At 46.7% G+C, this 19,462-nt stretch overlaps 1 protein-coding gene across 5 annotated transcripts in view; it reads right to left on the bottom strand.

The window, feature by feature from the left end:
- The window catches only part of SGCD (sarcoglycan delta), a 526,559-nt gene that overhangs the window by 324,482 nt on the left and 182,615 nt on the right, over positions 1-19,462 (bottom strand). For 2 of the 5 annotated variants that reach the window (XM_083798651.1, XM_083798653.1), the window contains exon 1: positions 14,570-14,796. The exons of the other annotated variants lie outside the window; for them this stretch is intronic. The gene's annotated coding sequence lies outside the window, so the exon portion shown is untranslated. Of the gene's footprint in view, positions 1-14,569; positions 14,797-19,462 lie in introns of those variants that run through there. 5 annotated transcript variants of the gene reach the window in all.

Genomic DNA, 19,462 nt, shown 5'->3' with positions numbered 1-19,462 from the left:
ACAACTGAGTGATGGCGTTAATGCAGAAATCAAAATGACAATGTAGGAACTATCAATTTCTCCTTTAAAATTTGTGACTGTAGCAACAAGTCTCAAGAGTCTCAGGAGTTCTTTTTTGTTTGTTTTGAAGAAGGAAATACTGTACTAAAGTACCTGATACTGTGAATATCTACAAGAAATTTAGGTAGAGACATGTGTATGCCGTAACTATGGATGAAGCAAACTTCATGAGAACAGGTTGAGTGCAAACAACCCAGAAGTTGTTTTAAACATAATAATGATTCAAATCACATTGATGACAGTGTTTCGTGCAGTCTCATAATCCCTTGTTTCTGTCCTTAATACATTTATCCTTTGAAATAACACTTATTATTGTACAACTTTGAGAGCAAGCACCAAACCCTTACCTCCTCCCTCTTAAAAAAAAAAAAAAAGTCTCTTAAAACATCACTGTACTTGGAGGGAAAACAACAACAAAGCATGGAAGTGACTAAACTTGCACATCTCTCTCACTGGGCTGTATCTGGCACAGAGTATTGTCAGAACAGAAAATGCAGGCTGGTCTCACATTATCTGCAATAAGGTAGACAGTCTTTCATTTTAACAAGGTACCATTGCCAATATCAGCCCTGCTGTGTAAAAAGCTGAGGCAATGATTTTGTTATATATACAAGTGCAATGAAACCCAGTGAGAGCGGATGTGATCGAAGGCACCTTCCAGCAGCTGGCACACACACATACGCATGCAACACCTTTGTCAAGCTGGAGAAGCAGCTTCCATCCCACACATCCCACACCAGGGCAGCCACCAAGGTCCCAGCCCAGCCCTGCCAACAGTGGGGCTATGCAGCCTGAGACCAGCAAGCACAGGCACTGCGTTCAGCTCTGCACGGCTATTTTTAAGCAGGAAGTCAAACTGCTTCAAAACCAACAAGATTTCAGTGTCTTTTCACATATGAAATGTTTAAAATTTCTCCTTCTACTATCACAAGATGGATGCAGAGAGCACGGACAGTCTCTCCATACAAAGACACCAACATTCTCTCTTGGGCATGCATCGGAGCCAGGTGTTCCCCAGCAGATGGGGCATGTTAAGGGGGGAAAGCCCTGCACCCCACAAGGTGCTTGCTGCCATTGGGCAGGAGAGGTCTGTACCCGCAGGATGGCTGCCCATGCCCTGCTTCGTCCTGCCTCTCCCTGCTCATCCCACGGAGTTGGACGGTTCCCCTCGCCCCTTGCCCCTGGGGATGGCGCATGGGACAGCAGCTCCTGTGAGGACAGGAAGGGGCAGAGGCAGCTTGTAGCTGCCAGCCCTTCAGCCCAGGTCAGCCACTCACCTGCCTGCAGCACCTGCACCTCGGTCAGCTCATCGGCGTGGCATTAACTTTGTCCTCCTCCTCCATCCAGGCCTGCTTGGGTCTCTCCTTCCCGTCCTGTCCCGTCTCGTCCTCCAGGCAATGTGGGGAAACCACACTGCCAGCAGCACTTATATCACAGAGGTCACAAAGGGCCCCGTGACCCGTTGCTGCACACCCACTGCCTGGACAGAGCCTGCATCACAACAGGTCACAAAGGGCCCCGCGACACGCTGCCACCTGCCTCGCCCCTCAGACCTGTCCTGCCACCCCATCCCCTCATGGCTTCCCACCAGCCTGGCTCTGAGGGCCTTCCTGCCAGCCTGGCCCCTCGTAGCCTCCAGCCTCCCCAGCTCCTCCAGTCCTCCCACCACCCACCCCCTCACAGCTCCCCAGTGCCCCAGCTCTCTGAAGCGCCCATCAGCAGCCCCTTGTCACAGGGCCACCAAGCGGCGGGTGGGAAGGGACCTGCGGGGGTGGGTCACCAAACTTGTGGTGACAACGTCTGAGTGCCCAGACCTGTACACCTCTGTGTCTGTATTTCCAGGGCATAAGGAACTGGATGGATGGTCAACAGAAACTGTGATGCCCAGATGGAGATCAGCGATGAGTGGTGTCCCTGAGGGGTCTGTACTGGGACCGCTATTATTAAACATCTCTGTCGGTGACATGGGCAGTGGGATTGAGCGCACCCTCAGCAAGAGGGCAGACAACACCCAGCTGAGTGGTGCGGTCGACATGCCAGAGGGAAGGGATGCCATCCAGTGGGCCCTGGGCAGGCCCGAGAGGTGGGCCCATGTGAACCTCATGGAGTTCACCAACGCCAAGCGCAAGGTCCTGCACCTGGACCAGGGCAATCCCAAACATGAATCCAGGCTGAATCCACTGTCCCTGGGGATGTTGAAGGAAAGGTTGGACGTAGTGGTTAAGGACATGGTTTAGTGGTGATATTGCTGGCAGGGGGGTGGTTGGACCAGATGATTTTGGAGGTCTTTTCCAGCCTTACTGATTCTATGAACATTCCTGGCACCTATCCCTCTCCCAGGTCACTGCAGCACCAGCAAGGCTTCAGAACCATGAACAAGTTTATAACCCATTGGGACAAGCAACCCTACAAACTCTAAATAGGATCTCTTGACTTTCAGGTTCTGGAAGACACAATGAGCAAATCATCCAAGCTGTTTGAGCTGCTCCACCAGCAAGCTGGCTGAGCGAGCAGCGAACAGAGCCACCACTCAGCTTTGCGGGGACAGCACAAGGACGGCAATGTGGACAGTGTACATTTGGAAACTCCAGCCCTGTCACCTGGAGCAGCATATAAGAACACGTGGAATTGCTGTCACATTCGTAGCCCTGCCTTCTCAGGACCAAGTAACTGAAACTGCAGAAATATTTATTTCGGCTACCACTGCACCAAGATGCTTTATGACTGAGAACACAGCTGTTCCATGAAAGACAAAAGCTGTTTCACTTCTCACTGCAGGTGTGCAATTGAGGCATAACAAATCCCAGAAATAATAATTCCATCGTTCTTCTTTCGTTTAGGTGGAATTATCAACTAATTTTATGTGCAAGTTGTCTGTTGACTGGATGTTTCAATTTTATCACGGTATTTTGAGGCTATTACACAACCATCTTAAAAAACCTGCTTACTCCACAACCAGATAACCTAGCTCTCATCATTAAGACAACAGTATGTACTTTCCCAACAAACGCTGCTTTTTCACACAGGATCACCATCATGGACCAGAAAGAAAAATTCTTGATCGGATAAAATCTGGAGACCATGCTGATTTGCATCTGATGGGCTTGTAACCTCTGGACAAGACTTTCCCCACTCTTTGGTGAATGAAATGACAGTTAGTGAGTAAATGCTTTCTGCTGCTACAGCAGGGAGGCTTGATAGCTCTATTAGCCTGGGCATATAAGGTCAGAAGAAACATGTAACCACGATGACCTGTTACTTCAGTAGAGACTAACAGCACAAAACAAAAGGAAAGATTCGGGAATGTCAACAGGTTCCTTCCAAGGTGGGTATTTACGAGGACTGTAGCTTTCTCCCACTGCTTTTCATTACAGACTCCATATATATACTTCATGTTCTCCCACGGAGAACATAGATAAGCTTCTAACATAAAATTTTCCATAAAACAGAGTTATTATACAAGGCTAGTGACAAATGCTGGCATCAGAAGCCTGCCTGGCATTTTGTTAGAAGAAGTAGAGAGTAAAGTAAAAGTCCTTTCTCTCAAATTACAGGTTCCAGAAATAAAACTTGAAATACTCATTAAAGTTTCTTTGTGAAGAATGTAGATAGCCCTATAGCTTACTACTTCTATATACAGCAATGGCTTAAAACTGTAATACAATAACCAGTTTCAGTCAACATTAGTTCAAGTGTTTGATTTTTGCTCACAATAAATACTTTAAGCTTATTACCATTGATAAAGTCTCATCTTGTCTTGTACACCTCAGGGCACTGCTTTGAAAATTTCCATGTTAAACTTAGCAGTGCCATGGAGTGTAACACAGTAACACCATGGTGACGTATTTTCATGATATCTGATTCTGGGACCCCACAACTCTGAACAAAGCCGTAAAGCTGCAGTGCAGAGTGGAGGGAAAAAATACCCACAAAATGTTATAGAAAACATACCTCACTTCTTTCATTGGCTTCCTACAGCTAAGCATTTCATTAAAAAAGCCAAATGTTCAAAACCACATCCAAGATCGTGGCCCCCATGCACAAGTCTATCAGACTTCCCCGAAGGAGTTAATAAGCATATGAACAAGGTGACGTGGCATGCATGGATATGCATGGAGCTGAGGCAGTACACGTGAATTTTCCCAAATCCTCCAGCAAGGGCCATCAAACAGTCTTAAGCACCAAAACCAAAAAAAACAGTAACAAAAGGAAAAAAAAAAAAACCACACCACACACTGCAGAAAAAAACTAGGCTACAATGGGGTAGATAGAAAAAAAACACAATGAGGGTCAACAAATGGCAATAAAGTGATTTTTTTTTATTATTATTATTTTTTTAAATCACTTGTCATGATGATGGGGGGGTTATTCACATCTTATCTCAGCATCTGTGCCCAGACCTACACTACACCATATATCCATTACTGGTCTTAGAATGGGGAGGGAGGTAATGAAGTGCCAAATGACACTGACAAAACAGAACAATTAAGAGTAGGCACAATTATAACTGCTATGAAAGCTGCAGAAGAGTCTCAAAACATTCTGATTGGACAGCAATATAACAGAGTAAATTAAATGTTAATAAATGCAAAAGTATCACTGAAAAAATTAGAACGACTGTCCACATAGACTGATGGGCTGTGAATTAGCTGTTCTAATTCAGAAGAGAGATGCTGTCATTGCAGACAGTTTTCTAGAAACATCAGCCCAGCAGCAACAAAAAACTGTCATCAGGCAATTTACGCTCCTGAAGCCCAAAAGGTGCAGGACCAAGCTGGGTGAAAATCCAGGTTCAAGAAGATCAGAAGCTACAAGCATGGGTTCAAGCAGTTCTGAAGTTTCACATTAGCAGAGGAAAATGCAAGAACCAAAATAAAAACAAAGTCTTTCTGTCCCTGTAAGAACGGTATCATGTAGTCTGAGAAGCACATGGAGAACAAGCGGCTTTGCATCATTAATTACAAAATAACTTTTTCCCACCTTAAGGCCAACACTTTTTTTTTTTTTTTTTTTTTAATCCTGAGGTAAGCAATGGATAAGGATGGAGCCAGTCACTTGAGGCAGTTGCTGTCATACCATCAGCAGCACATTCATCTTTTCCACCCGGCTTTGGAAGCAACATTTCCACTGCCACCATAGCTTTCCACACCGTGTTCATGAGTAATTACCAACGGCTGAAGATGTGAGGTTTGGGAAAAATGTCTGACATCTTTCAGCTGATGAATCTCTCTGATTTCTCGCAACGCGTTTTCTTCCCTATGAAGGAACCAAGATATAGTAGAATGACGAAAGTCCTGGCTTAGTGCACATTCTGATGCTGAGAACACTCCTCCTGTACAGAAACTATGAATTCACTAAATCACGTAAGAAACATTTCTGCTATTTACAAATCTTCCATGCTGCCTCATTTTTCAAAAGATTTGACTGAACAAATACACTTCTGCAGTAGCCAATTAAAAGGAGACACTGCCAAGGTTTTTAGAGCCACCCTGAGATGGTCTCCACCTCATTTTTAAACCAGTTTTCATCTAAGTCAGACAGCTTCACTATTCAAGACAGAACAGAGACCACTAGCAATACACACTCATGCACTAAAACTGTTCATGAAGTGCCATTTCGATACCAAAATAATAGACTCTGCCGATGTAAAGATAGACCCAAACACTGCAGAGTAACACGCACATACTAGTTTCAGGATATTATGCATTTTGGCTTTAGAAATATAATGAAATATACTGGGGGTGAGACCAGCTACAAATGTCATGCAGCTCCCACCAACACAACGAAGAGAAAGGCAATGTGAGAAAGGCGAGGGAGCTGACTCACAGGATCTCTGCTCATCTCTCAAACACACCCTGCTTTTCCCTAGGCTGTATTTTTGTCTATACGTTGCCCACAAATACCAGCTCAGCCCCACAGACACTACCCTATGATTCCCTTTGGTTATAAAAGAGTATTATCTTCCTCAAACTCCAATTCAGATCCCTTTTTTGCCACTGCATTAAACCCCCCAATCCATCAAGAGCTGCCGGAGACACACGGATACGTCTCTGCTGCAGCCTGGAGGTGCCGCTGAGCTCACGTGCCCCCAGGTACCATCCAAATATAACATCCAAACCTAACGACACAGCGGGCAGCCAACTGCGGCTGCCTGTATGCTCCTGAGGGAAGATGGAGGTGGAAAATACTCCCTGTTGCCAACATCTTGACTGATGACCATACCAGTAAGTTGGGGCTTGCTGAACTGTGCTACCTGAACTGCAACTGCACCAGTGGATTAGGTGAAAGAGCAGGTCACGGGGTGGTGACACAGCACAGAGCCCTCCCCAGTGCTGGGGCATGCTGGCTGTACACCACGAGCACCCTGCCTCCATCCTCATCCCAGCCAGGGCACATGAACCTTTCTTAACAGTGCAGCTAAAATTAAGAGCAATGATGAATTTTAACTGCGCTATTTTGCTACTTCTGACTCAAACAACCATAACATCCCCCATGGCAGTAATAAGATTGTTAAATAAGATACCTAAAATCATTCAGCTCTGACTTTTAGTTTTCACACAGGTCCTACAGGCAACACCCATAAATGGAAAACACCATTTCGGAAATTAACATGTAGGTGCTTTTTGTCTAGAACAGTATATAAATACCCAGATTTCAGGATTAACAGCATTAACACTGGCCTGCGTAGGGTCCGCGCAGTAACTCTCCCAAGGAGCCACCAGCTTGGGCAGAGGAATGTAGACGCGCCCATTGCTCAGCAGCTGAAGAGCTCTGCTGCTGGAGTCAGAGAGAAAGAAGGGGAACAAACAGCACTGGGACAAAGAATATCTAACAGATTTGTTTTTCACACAACTCAGCCAATACATCAAGTCTTTTATTCGCACCTCCAGAAGTCATCATCTGTTGGTAATTACAGCGTGGCTGACTCCGTTCCCAGTGTTTTCCTTGACACCAGTGACAGGAGGATTGGCCTCTTCCCTATTAGCTAAACTCAAACCTACAACTTGCTTCTGAATATCTCATTCACAGCGACTATTTCCTCTTCAGTGTATTTTATGCTCCACCAGAAATAAAAATCAATCTATCAAAGCACTGCAGTTTCATCACTACCCCCAAACAACAAACAAACAAAAGAAACCACAAATTAAATAAAAAAAAAAATCACATTTCAGTACATGCAAGGCAAGCCTTTTGGAGCACCCTCTGTTAACCGGGAACTGATAGAAGTGGATTTCGCAGTGCCTATTCTAGAACAGTAAATAATCTTGTGTTTATTTATTTAACACAAAATGCTTGGGCAAGCTCTGCAAACAAAACTGCAAAATAATTCAGCTGTTCAGGACCAACTTGTAAGCAGAAGACTAAGCTCTACTCTGTAAGGGCTATGATTCTTCTCTGATCTTATTGAAACAATAAAAAAAGCAGTCAGGTTAAACAAGGTATTGTTGCTCTAAAGTTCATTTTGTATTCACATTTTTGAACAGTCACATACACTGAAAAGTTAAATTTTAAAGTTGGAATAGCTGTAAATTTTGTAAAATAAAAGAGGTGAAATTCAGGGTTAATGTTTTACTTGAGTGTGACAGCAAAAACAGTGAATTTTTTCCTCCTTTGGAAAGACAACATAAGGTAGAAAATCCATTTACATCCCATTTATGTCCATAAAATAAGTCACAAGAGGAGCATAGCTACGCATGCTGACACTCCAAAAGAGTGCATATGTTCTGCATCAAGAATTTTGTGAATAAAATAAATAAGAGACAGATTTACAGGTTATTTTCTAGATCACGGAATGCCTCTCCAGCCCCACTCCATGGCTATGTGTCTCATATATACACAAGGACGGTCAGCACAGACCAAGCTTCAGCCAACACCTCAGCTCTTCCTATCTTGAACACAGGCTAAAAGTCAGAACAAAACGTGGGGGTTGTTGCAACACACAGTTTTAAAAGACTTCAAAAAGTTACTGGAGCAAGTCAAACTGCATAAGACTGTTCTGTGAGAACTCAGGCTAGCAGCAGTCCAATAGCTCAAAACAGCTCTCCTTTAATTAGCTATTTGCCATGTATAAGAGAGGTTGGAGGAAGTGCCCAGCGCTGCATCCTCATTTGCGCTTTGCTGTGATCCGTACAGCAGCAATTCAGTCCTGAGTGAAGCAGAGCTCATTATCCAGCAGAGATGAACTCTCCTCAGGAGAGAGCTCCTTCTCCTGCTGCTAACAGCATCCGCTCAGCACCATCACCCCCACTGCCTGCTCCGGGCAGGGCACGGCTGGTGCCTGAAGGCGATACAGGTGCTTTGTATGCTGGGAAGGACCTGGCAGACCCAGGCTAGGAGCAGGGATACAGACTGGTTTATAACCTCACAACAGAGCAAGCTGTATCTAGTAGGAATGGGAGCGTAGAAGATGGGAGAGCCTCCTCTGATGTGCAGGCACTTCCCAGGCTCTGCTTGCCAAGTTGCACACTCCACGTTTGCCACTTGGGCACATTTCCCTGTCTAAGCTTCCTCAGGGCTACCTAAAAGGGAGTTAAGACCCTTACCATCATTCTCCGCAGCCTCTCGAGTCAAGCTTTAAAAGGACTCTTCCATTGATTTAGCAAGCATCCACCGCAGAGACCAGTCAGGCCTTTGGACGCGCAGGCAGTGCTGTGAGCCCTGCTCCACGTGCACAGCGCCGTGCTCCCAGGCGAGCAGTTTGAGCAGCTGCACTCACAGACCTCAGCCAGCAGCACCTCGGCGATGCGGAGCTGCAGACACAGGACCCAGCCCTGGAGCAGGCCAAGCCACCGCTGGGTCAGCAGGGGATGGGGAGCAAGCTGCAACCGCAAAGCAGCGCCGTGTTCAACCCACCTGCAGGAACCTCCCGGTGCTTCGTTCCTCCTCATGATTATCGTCTTACTGTTATCCAGCAGCGTTTTAACAACTGTTTTCTTATCACACTAAACTGACACCTCTGACAAAAAACAAACGTCTGATTCTCCTGTATTTCTGCAGAGTACGCTGCAAGCGAGCAAATCTCTACAGAGACACGTTATCTGGTTGCCTAAGCACAGATTTCACTCTTTAACCTAATATTTTCTCACCTTCAGACAAAACCAACAACACACACGCACCCCACACACCTCAGTGACAATCTTTTGCTCAAACTTTCCCCCCAAAATAGCAGGACAGGCCTCCAGCTAGCAGCACAACTGGCGGAGCACCACGGAAGTTAGTGGAGCTGCGGCGATTTATGACTCTTAAAGACCTGGCCTGGAGGTGGGTCATGTGGATCACCTGCTGCTTGAATTTCAGCTATTTTAAGGGGGGAATTTTGTGGGGTTTTGTTTTTGTGAGGTTTTGTTTTGGTGGTTTTGTTTTCTTTCAAGCCTCTGGATGTGCAGTAAAGCTTCAGTCAGTAAAGGCCAACTCCAGCATTTCCTCCTGGATATTTTGGAAAGCTCCACTCAGACCTACAAGATACTTTTAGGCATGCTACTTCTTGGATTCGGACAAATATATATATATATATATATAAAAAAAATCACAGCCACCTCTTCTGCCACCTGAGATAGTTCATTAACCTACAGATTGATGCAGCTACTTTTAACCAAGAGGTGAAAGCTTAGCTCAGAGCTTTAAAACAAAAAGAATTTAAAAAAAAAAAAATCAGAGGCTTTGGGACACCTTTCCCTGCCATCAGTCTGAGCACTGTGGCGCTGGCTGCTGGCATTTTTGGGTGCCTCGTGCAATACGGTCTGTTCTCCCTCTGCTGAGCAATTCAAGCACTACAGAGAATAACGAAGCTGCCTTTCAGCAAAAGGTCCTCAAGTCACATCAGTATTGCAAGAGAACGAACTGTAATTCTCAGGCTAACACCAGAAAAAAGGAAGAATGCCCACAGAGAGCTGCTCCGCGCACAGGGTTGCCAAGCAGAGCAGACCCCACACAGCAGTAACACGGCCAACACAAGCCCCCACGGTGCTGGTACCTGCTCACGTTTTCCACTGTGTCAAAACTGGTACATCAGCTGGTGGCCAACACCAGGCAAACCTCCAGAGAAGGCAGGAAAGATCCAAACTAAATGGCTAAGCCTGACAAGTACATCTACAAAGAAGCGATCCTGTCCTATTGCTTGCATGCCTTCCACACCAGGAAGGTGTGAAACACCACCCCGCCATTTCAGCTGCTGGGCTGGTTCCTAACACATCTTGGCTCAGGCCAGCAGCAGGCAACACCCCCCTGGATGTGGGCCCAGCACCGCTCTTCTGCGCTGCTGGTAGCTCTCCAGCACCCATGGGGACTAAGAGGGACAGTAATGGGAACGGTCGGCATCCAAAAGTGAACACTTGGGTGGTTTTGTTCCCTTAGGAGAACTCATATGACACGGCATTAGAACCTGGTTGATGGTCCTGGCATGTGCATGCTGGAGGAAAGCAAGGAAGTCCCAAGGCACACAAAATGCAGTTACACACCTCCCATCTCAAAGCCTCCCTGAGATCACATCCCCAGGAGGAGGCAGGACTGGAGCAGCACAGGTACTGCCACAATACCGATGTTCGGGCTTTCCATCCTCTGTCGGGTTTTCTAAGAGGCAGCCCAGCTCACCATCTTTCAATGCACTACATTTAGTGAGCTCCCCGTGCATCGCCAGATTCTTAAAAACACCACTAAATTCCAAAATAATCAAAACTTACTGTTTATTGGTAAACTGAGCGCAATGCTGAGGTTTTACAAACTTTTCAACTCCATGAGGAACCAGACAACCTCCCTTGCTAAGCAGAGAAGCAGATAATGACCACGGCACTCTGTCTTTACTGAAAAGCAAGATTCCCCATTTTTTGAAGGCTACAAAAAACATTCATTTTCACTAGCTACACTCAAAATCAACAAAACAGCAGCTAAAAATGGCAGAAATGGGGGAGAAAAGAAGAAACAAGTAAAGACATGACACCTGAAGAGCATAATTTCAAGCATGACCCAGCACCTGCTAATGTCAATTGGGTCCTTTTGAATCGTTTAAAAACCAGCCAGATACAAGCCACGTCCAGGTGTGCTGTTATTGCGAGCAGCTGATCACGGTTGGGAGGAAGAATGTGCAGGACTCACAGAAACACACAGTCATGCTTACACCACCCCTTGATTGGTGGGCCAGGAAAAGTTCTTTGGTTTCTTTTCAGTATTTATCAAACTAAAACAAAAACAAACAAACAAAACCACCAACATGTTTTCAAAGAGCATACTCAGTAAAAATCCCTTATTAAAATCAATGAGAGACAAGCTGTTAGCTGCATGTAGTGCTGGAAAGCTGCAGATCAAATACAGAAAGTTCGCATGTGTTCATTCCTGATCCAAAAATTCAAGCATTTGCAGTTCCCTCATAAATCAAAGTTTGTCATTAAGCAACACCTAAAGTGCTATCTTGCCAAAACCTCCAGAAAAGCACCAAGGTAGCTGCTAATTATTTTTTGACAGTCACTCAGGAAATATTTCCGGGGCCAGGAGCTGTGGGCTGGTGCAAGTCCTGCCTCCTTTAGGATTCTGGAGGCTGATGGCATCGAGGCAGGGAAGCAGGTCAGGAAGTACATCCGCTGGTAGCCAAAGACAAAAGGACTCCGAGGGTGATGGTGTATGGGAGCTTTTAGGCTAAGATACTTTCCTCCTTAAGCACCCCTAGGGGACTTGATGTAAACAGGTAACAAAGCCTAGGGTTCTCACAAATGAAATAAAAGCAGGAGTAGACAAGAGAGAAAGTTATTTTTTCACATGGAGTGCGACAGTGTTAGAAGATTGCCCTGGAGGCTTTAATCGATGCAAGTGAATCTTTTATATTTTTCTCCACTATTTCCAAAATAAGTCAATAAGATGCCAGCACTTTCTCAACATAGAGTGACCATTTCCCAGCAAGCTTGAGTTAAAGTCTTTATCAAAAGAACTAAAGAAATACATTATGATTTCAAGGGAAAATAGCAAGCAAGGAAGCAGAAGCAGCAGGATACAGTCTAAGGTATGGTAGTTTTTCAGGAAAACTTTGTACTACGTTTATTTTTAAGCATGACTTGAAGCAACTGAAGACTAGTCGAACCAGAGTTGCTGGTGCACAAACATACCTGCAGCTACCCTGGGCCATAAGAACAGCAAAACAATTCAGAAACGCACACCACCATCAGACACTAACCATCCAAAGGCAATTCCAGATCCAGGACCTCCTCTGATGAAGAGCACACACATCTCCTTGTCCATCCGCCTCATTGTGGATCGTGTAAAGCTTCCTATGCATTCAAGCAACTTCTAACGCACCCACCTAATAACCTATCACCCAGCGGATATGTGCATGCATATTGCATCCACACACATCGCGTTAAATAAGGAGCAACAGACCATGTTATATAACACTCTTTTACATAATTATCAGCACCTGAATAAATGGCCCTGCCTGTCTGCAGGTTTGCATGCAGAATAGCTCTTGGCCACAGGAAATGTAGGCAAGGAGCTTTCCAAAGTCATGAAGCAGCTTACAATCCCACCTTCTTGGAGCTTGGAGAATCTATTTCTCTAACTTCCTCTTGGTAATACTTGCTTTAAATGCACAAAGCAAAAGAACTGTCACATTTTAAGTTTTAAAAGCGTTTCCAAGTTACCTGCAAAAGCAAAGAGGCACAAATGAAACACATCAGGGGGATGCGATCCATAGTTCTTCAAACAAAACGTTAAAGGCTTCCAGAAAGCACAACACAGTCAATGTCTTCACTGCAGTCCAGTGCAAGAATTTCAAGGACTTAAGGGGCAAAGACAAAGGTATTTTTTCAGTGGCAACCAGAATATTGCAACAGCTGTACCTATGCTAATCAAAGAGTTTAGAAGCAAAGTTCATGCACTGTATTACTAAGAGGTGAAGCTCTCGTAGTACAGAGCTTTTACTATAAGTAATCTTGACTGGGTTGCTTCAAAATTGTGAGTCCTATTTCTCATTTATCAGTATCATTTTGTCTCAAACTGGCATTCAAAATAGAACTCTTCCTTGAAAGAAAAAAAAAAATAAAGTCTGAAATACCAAACTGGATATACATTGCAATGAGAAGACAATAGAATTATGTCAATTTATACTAAATGAAACACAACCAAGATTTCCCTCCTTTGAGGAGATGCTGGAAGTGGGACAATTCTACTCTTGATGGCACAGGGCACAACAGCCCGTCCCCACGCCTATGAAGTGTCACGGAGCAAATCTATCTGTTAGCAGGAGGAGGACTCACTTCAGCAAACTAATGTTGTAACGTCGCTGGCTGACCTATTCTGTGCAGCACACAACTGAGAGTTGTTCATTTTTCTTTTCAAAGAGCCACTATGCAAGTGTTGATTTAATGGTTCATTTATCAACCCCTCTGAATATTAAGCAATTCATTTTGACTTAATTTGGACAAGTCAATTTCACCCATCCTTTCTCCCCTTGAAAAATGTGAATTGCTGTCTAAGGATAGGCTATTTTAAAAGTTGATTTAACTTGGGAATCCACGGCTTTTATATCCTTCCATAGCCTAATAAATATTTTTATCTGACTTTTTTTTTGTCTTTACATTTTACATGCTATACCTGAAATTCACAACTCCTAAAGCAAAGCCACCTCAATGAACATTCTTAACGCTGCAGCCCAAAACGCATCTCCTGCAGCATTAACTCTCCTCTCAGACGACCACCACAACGTCAAGCACACCATCAGTACGACCAACCAACCTCTGCAATTCTGTAATTCTTAAGCAGTTTCTGATTGCAAATCTACTGCTTTCCTTAAAAAGTTTTTCTCGCTAGATCCAACTGCCCGACAGGAAAAAAAAGAAGTAATTAACCCAGGAAAAAACCTATGCCGTAGGCTTGCATTTCAGCAGCAGAAGTTGGCACCCCGAAGAGCTCCCGCAGCGAGGCGCAGGTGCGCGCGGTGCTGTGCGGTGCTCAGCACCCGCGGAGCGGCCCCGGGAGCACCTGTTGGACACCCCCGGGGGGGGTGCCGGTGCCGCAACCCCCCCGCACAGCCGGCGGGTCCCCCCCCAGAGCTGCTCCGTTTTTACCTGCTGCTGCTCCCGCGGCGCTCCAGCCCTCCGGCCGGGTCGCACCCCCGAGCGGCGGCGGTGGGCTCCCCAGCTCCGTCCTGCCGCGCATCTCGGCCGGGGGGGGGGGGGGGGGCCGCCCCGCACAGCGCCACTTCCAAAAGTCTCTTTAGGGAAGGGACCGAAGGGAAGGCGCCCCCCCCCATGCAAACACGGCCCCCCCACACCCCGCAAAGCTCCGCCGAGCGCCAGGCAGCATCCTCCCGACGCCCAGAGCCGCTTCGCCCTCCGGGAGCGCAAATAAAGGAACCGAGGAGGGGATGCTCGGGGCACCGCTACCCACCCCGGGGGGGGGGGGGGGGGGGGCACACGACCCCCTGGGGGCTCCGTGTCCCCACGACGAGCATCCCCGGGGGGAGCCCCGAAACTCCGCCAAGTCCGAGAGCGGAGCTCCCGCGGGCGGTGCCGGGCGCTGCGCTCACCTGGACGCCGTGCGGGGTGGGGAAGGGGGGAAGTTGGGGGGTGAAGGGAGGGGGGCTCGGCCCCTCTCAGGACATCACGGCGGCGGCGGAGCGGCTCCTCCGGCAGCGGGGGCGCGGCGCTGCCTCACGCCGCGGCGCTCAGCCGCGCCTCCCTCCCGGCCTCCCTCCCGCACATCCGCGGCCGCCGAGCCCCGGCCCCCGCTGGTGGCGGCGGCGGCGATGGGGGGACAGCACCGGGGGGCGGCGGGGATGGGGGCGGGCCCCGCTCCCGTCGCCTCCCGCCTCGCCCCGCCCGCTCCGCCGCCGCCACCGGCCCCCCCCGGAGAGCCTCGGCTCCTCTGATACGTCTGGGGGTTGCCTTCTCCTTCCCCCCATCCTTTTTTTTCCCTTTTCTTTTTTCCCCGCTCTTCACCCCACTTTTCTCCCTGGTAGCCCTTTTCCTTCTTTTCACGCTTTTCCCCATTTCTCCCTTCCTTCTTGTTTTCATTCCCTCCCATTTTCCCACACCCCCCTTTTTTTTTTCCTGTCCCCCTTCCCCTTCTCCCCCCTCCCCCCCCCCTTTTCCTCATCCCTCTCCCTACCAAAGGCTTTCAGCACAGGATGCTGTGGCCACACACCCAGCAGCCTCCCTCCGAGGAGCTGGCCAGGGGCTGGGGGAAGCCACCACAGCAGCCGCCACGGGCATCACCCCACATCTCCCCCCAGAGCCTACCCCGACCCACAACCGGCTGGCACCAGAGGACGCTTCCAGGGCCATCCTTTCCCCCTGCCCTCGGAGGTTACAGAGAAATCAGCTTCCTCCAAAGGATCCAGCACAAATCAGAAGCGAGGTTTTCTGCTCATTTAAGCCCAGGCGGCCCACCCGCTCCTGGTTGCACCGAAATGCCCTAAAAGAGCCCGGCCGCCAGGTCCAGCTGGCCCCTGAGCACCCAACCCGCACACCGGGCTGTGGCGTCCCTGCAGCAGCAGGCCCTCGGCTCAACAGCACTTCTCCTGGGAAAAAGTTTCATTCATTACAGACAGGATCAGTAGAAACAGTGTTTCCACCTTAAAATTGTGATTGTTTTGCCATTACAAGCGAGTGTTTTGGTTTCACCAGATGGCAATGGATGTTTGTCTTCCATGTGTTACTGTGGAGTTAAACAATTGTGGTGGAAAGCTGGTAGAGTTCACAGCAAACTCAGTAGCTACTGACTGGTATTTACTAGGACAAAGTGGCACCTGCATTCACAGAGAACTTGTCCATCCCATGCCTGTCTGCTGCTCTTCCCATCCTCTGGGTGAGCTCAGATAGCCTTAAAATTCCAGTGAAGTGCCAAGTTTTGGATTCACTAGAGATCTGTAAAATCAATATCCAACAAAATGACATTAGGCAGGGATAAAGTTATAAAACCAAAACCTAAGCTGAGGATGTTACCCTGTTTCAGGTCTCCTTCCCCCTCTCCAGGTTAAGGACTTGATTTATTTTTCTTTTCTGAGAAAGAGGAATGATCACTGATGAGCTGTGGCAGGACTTTAACAGCAGTAGGTACGCACAAATCAGAGAGATCGTTTCCGTCAGTTTAACTCAATTGTTACATGTGGACCTTCGAGATAATCACTGGCAGAACAGAAATTTCATTCACAAAAGTTTATCAAAAGTCAGTTGTGGTTTTTTTACTTTGTGACTCGATGAATTGATACTGATGTGGATGTTGCAGTCTTCATGGCCACCTAGTATCACTAAACACCAGAAAAAAATGAAATAAAGTATATATTAAAAAAAAAGCTTAGATTAACCAAAAAAAAAGGTTCTTTTTTCCACCTCAAAATCACAGTTTGGAGCCCCAATGAAGTTGTTTTCTTACCAATCTAAAAAGCTTGCAACTGATGACAAATGTTTTTTCAACAGTGCATGGAAATTGCACTGAAGTCCTGCCCTGTACATGCACCTCTAGGCATGCACTCCTCCTTTTAGGTTAAGTGGAAACATTGCTCAAGCAGCAGTGTCAGAGCTATGCCTGTAAGACCGTTGCTGAAGAATTCAAAAGAATGTATTCAATAATGAAAAATAAGAAAAAAAAAATAAGAAAAAAAAATGGGAAGTATCTAGCACCATATCCTTCATTAGCACCCATCAAGTGAGGCCAGCACCAAGTTTGACCTATGGCTCTTCACTTTCTTTTTTGTTATTTTTTTTAGTTTTAATTCTTTCCCCAGCAAACTCATCCCAGTTTTTGTCTTTTCCTCCCACTGACTGTGTCACTGTGCACTGGATCCAGTTGGCCAGCAATGGCAGGGAAAGCTAATTCCACTTAGTTACTGGAAAAAAACTATAAAAGCAAATATGCTTCCCTAAGGGCCTAGCCCAGGATGATAAAAAATCCAGACCAGCAGCATATTTCCTTACAATCAGTTTTGAATGTCATCTCTTTTCCCACTGAAAAATAGAAGTATGAGAAGAGTACTCCGGGCATGCTGAAGCATACTGGTGGGCGCTGCCCAGCTCTGGAAATCACACCCCAGATAAATCCTCAGGCTGGGGAAACAGCGCCAGTCTCCACCCCAAAACTGGGCAAACCCTCATCACGTTTCAGATGGGCCACAAACACACAAATGCCATGGGGCTGTAGCTAAGATTATTTAAAGTTATGGGGTCAGTGACAGCAGCAGCTGCTGCTCCTGACCTCAAGGGAATCACGGTTCCACTTAACACAAACTCCCGTCCTCCCGTTTCTCACTGGACTTACTGGGATGTGGGTTGTGCTCGAAGCTGCTGGAATGGGTTCCCAGTAGGAACCACGTGCTGGAACACGCAACAGGGGCAGAGGAAAAGGCAGCACAGGGGAAGATAAATAACTTTTCCTGTTAGGGCTGGCTCTACTTGTTTTCCCTGCCTTTTCGAAATGAACAGCTGCTGCTCAGGTTTGCCAGCATCCAGCACTCAAAAACTGTGAGTGAGAGACTCAGAAATAGGATGATTGTCTGTAAAACAGTCTGATATTGAAAAGAAAAAAAAAAAAAAAAAAGCAGCTTCTTTTTATTTAGCTTGTGATTACTATGTCTGCAGGGATCCTTTTTCAAGCTTTTTCCCTCAGTTCATGAGGAGCAGAGATCCACTCTTTTTTTCCCTTTTTTCATTTTTTTTTTTTCAAATGAATGCTGGGATTCTAGCATAATCAACTAATTCCAGGAGCTGAGGCTTGAAGATAAAAAAAGTATACCATGTCGCAAAGCTCACAATGCAATCTCATTGCATTGGCATTGGCAGCGGTTCACTTGGCTCTGGAAATAATAAAGTGGGAGACTGAAATGACAAACAAACTGGAGATCCAAGCCCAAGTACCACCGGGGAATGCAAAGCAGATGGCCAGCTAAAGAAGACCGGCCCAAAGAATCGCTCTAGTCTTCGTAGTAAGATTACTGACAGCATCCACCGTGGTTACCTCCTTCCTATGAACGTGCCTGGCATGGTTCGGACCTTGGTGTCCTTGTCATGAATTATTAAGACAAGCAAACAAGCTGGAGAGCCCTCTCAATTGCAAATCATTTGTGCACCCTCTCACAGCAAACAGGGACAGTCAAGGGCACTGGGGAGCCTATGCAAGGGTTGGGAACAACTCCTTCCAAACGTTCCTGTGCCATCTTGGGACTACATTCCTTACGTTAACCAACCATTTAGCTACCACAAAGATAACACTGATGTGTGCTTTCAGGAAGAATCGATTATTCAGCGTGCTTGTATTAAAATGTCTACTGTCTTTCAATATGCCATAACATTATTTTGTCAAGAGAATTTGTTTAGAAGTTGCAAAATGAAGTCTGTGCTAACCAGGAGCAGGCACAATGGAAATTAGATTTTGGGACTCCCCATAAATATGCAAGAGTGAGCATACGAGATCATACGTAGCAATTCATTTTCAGAAAGAAGAAAAAAAATAATAAATTACATTGTCTTCTGTCATATCCAGTTTGCCCAGCGGAGGAAAACATATGAGTATCAGCTGTGACCATCAGAGGTAAGCAGTGTGATAAGAATGCCCTGCAGAGCTCCAGCGGGACAAATCCTTCCTGCCTACCCCAGTCAATACATTGGTTTATTGGGGAAGAAACAATTATTGTACAGCGAGTTCCAGACCGCCAACCCCAGCAGATTCTCTCTGTAGCCAAACAGGATTTCTCTTCAGTTTATGTCCATCCCGAGCACTTAGCAAAGCTGCCCAGTTTTCTTGTGCTTCTAAGTATACCGCTATTTTCTCCAATTCTCACTCTTTTCACCAGTCTAGAAATGTAGCACTGACCGCTAAGTAAAACCTACGTGCTCTCCTCTGTGCTTGTTCACAGAGATCGGGATTTGGGACTTTGGACTCAACAGGAAAAGTTTTCCACAAGTGCTTGGAGCTAAATCCCACTCACCGTATTTGGGGGTGTTGCTCCATTACCTATTGGTCTGAAATAAGCCGGATATAATCATTTGGGGCTGAGAGGGAATTACAGCCCCCCTTGAACAGGCACAGACCTCCTGTTCCCCTCTCCCAGCCCATCTGCCCACAGCCTGGTGCATCGCTGGAGCGCGGCCAGGCAGCCAGAGAAATGCATGCAGTGAATAAGGTCTTCCTTCCCCAGCAGCCAATAAAGATAATTACACAGGCCAGCATATATTAATTTGAGTTCAGCCCTTTTCCCACTCAAATTAACGTCAGTTTGGCCGTTAACGCTGATGCTAGCAGAAGCTGACCCAACAGCACGGGGCTAAAATGAGACTGCTCTGCAGCTCGCTGCTCTTCCTCGTTGTGGGCGGAAGGGAGCTGCCGGCCCAGCAGGGAACTGGTACCAGTTCTCACAACCAGCTGGGTGTCCGAGGCACCAGAGGTGTCTCTCACACCTACTGCAGGATCTTAGGCAGCGGGAGCT

Source organism: Anser anser (assembly GCF_964211835.1).
Source record: "Anser anser genome assembly, chromosome: 14".
In the NCBI taxonomy this organism is placed as follows: Eukaryota; Metazoa; Chordata; class Aves; order Anseriformes; family Anatidae; genus Anser; species Anser anser.
The sequence above is the reverse complement of the archived record's forward strand: the minus strand, read 5'-3'. Positions and strand labels throughout refer to the sequence as shown.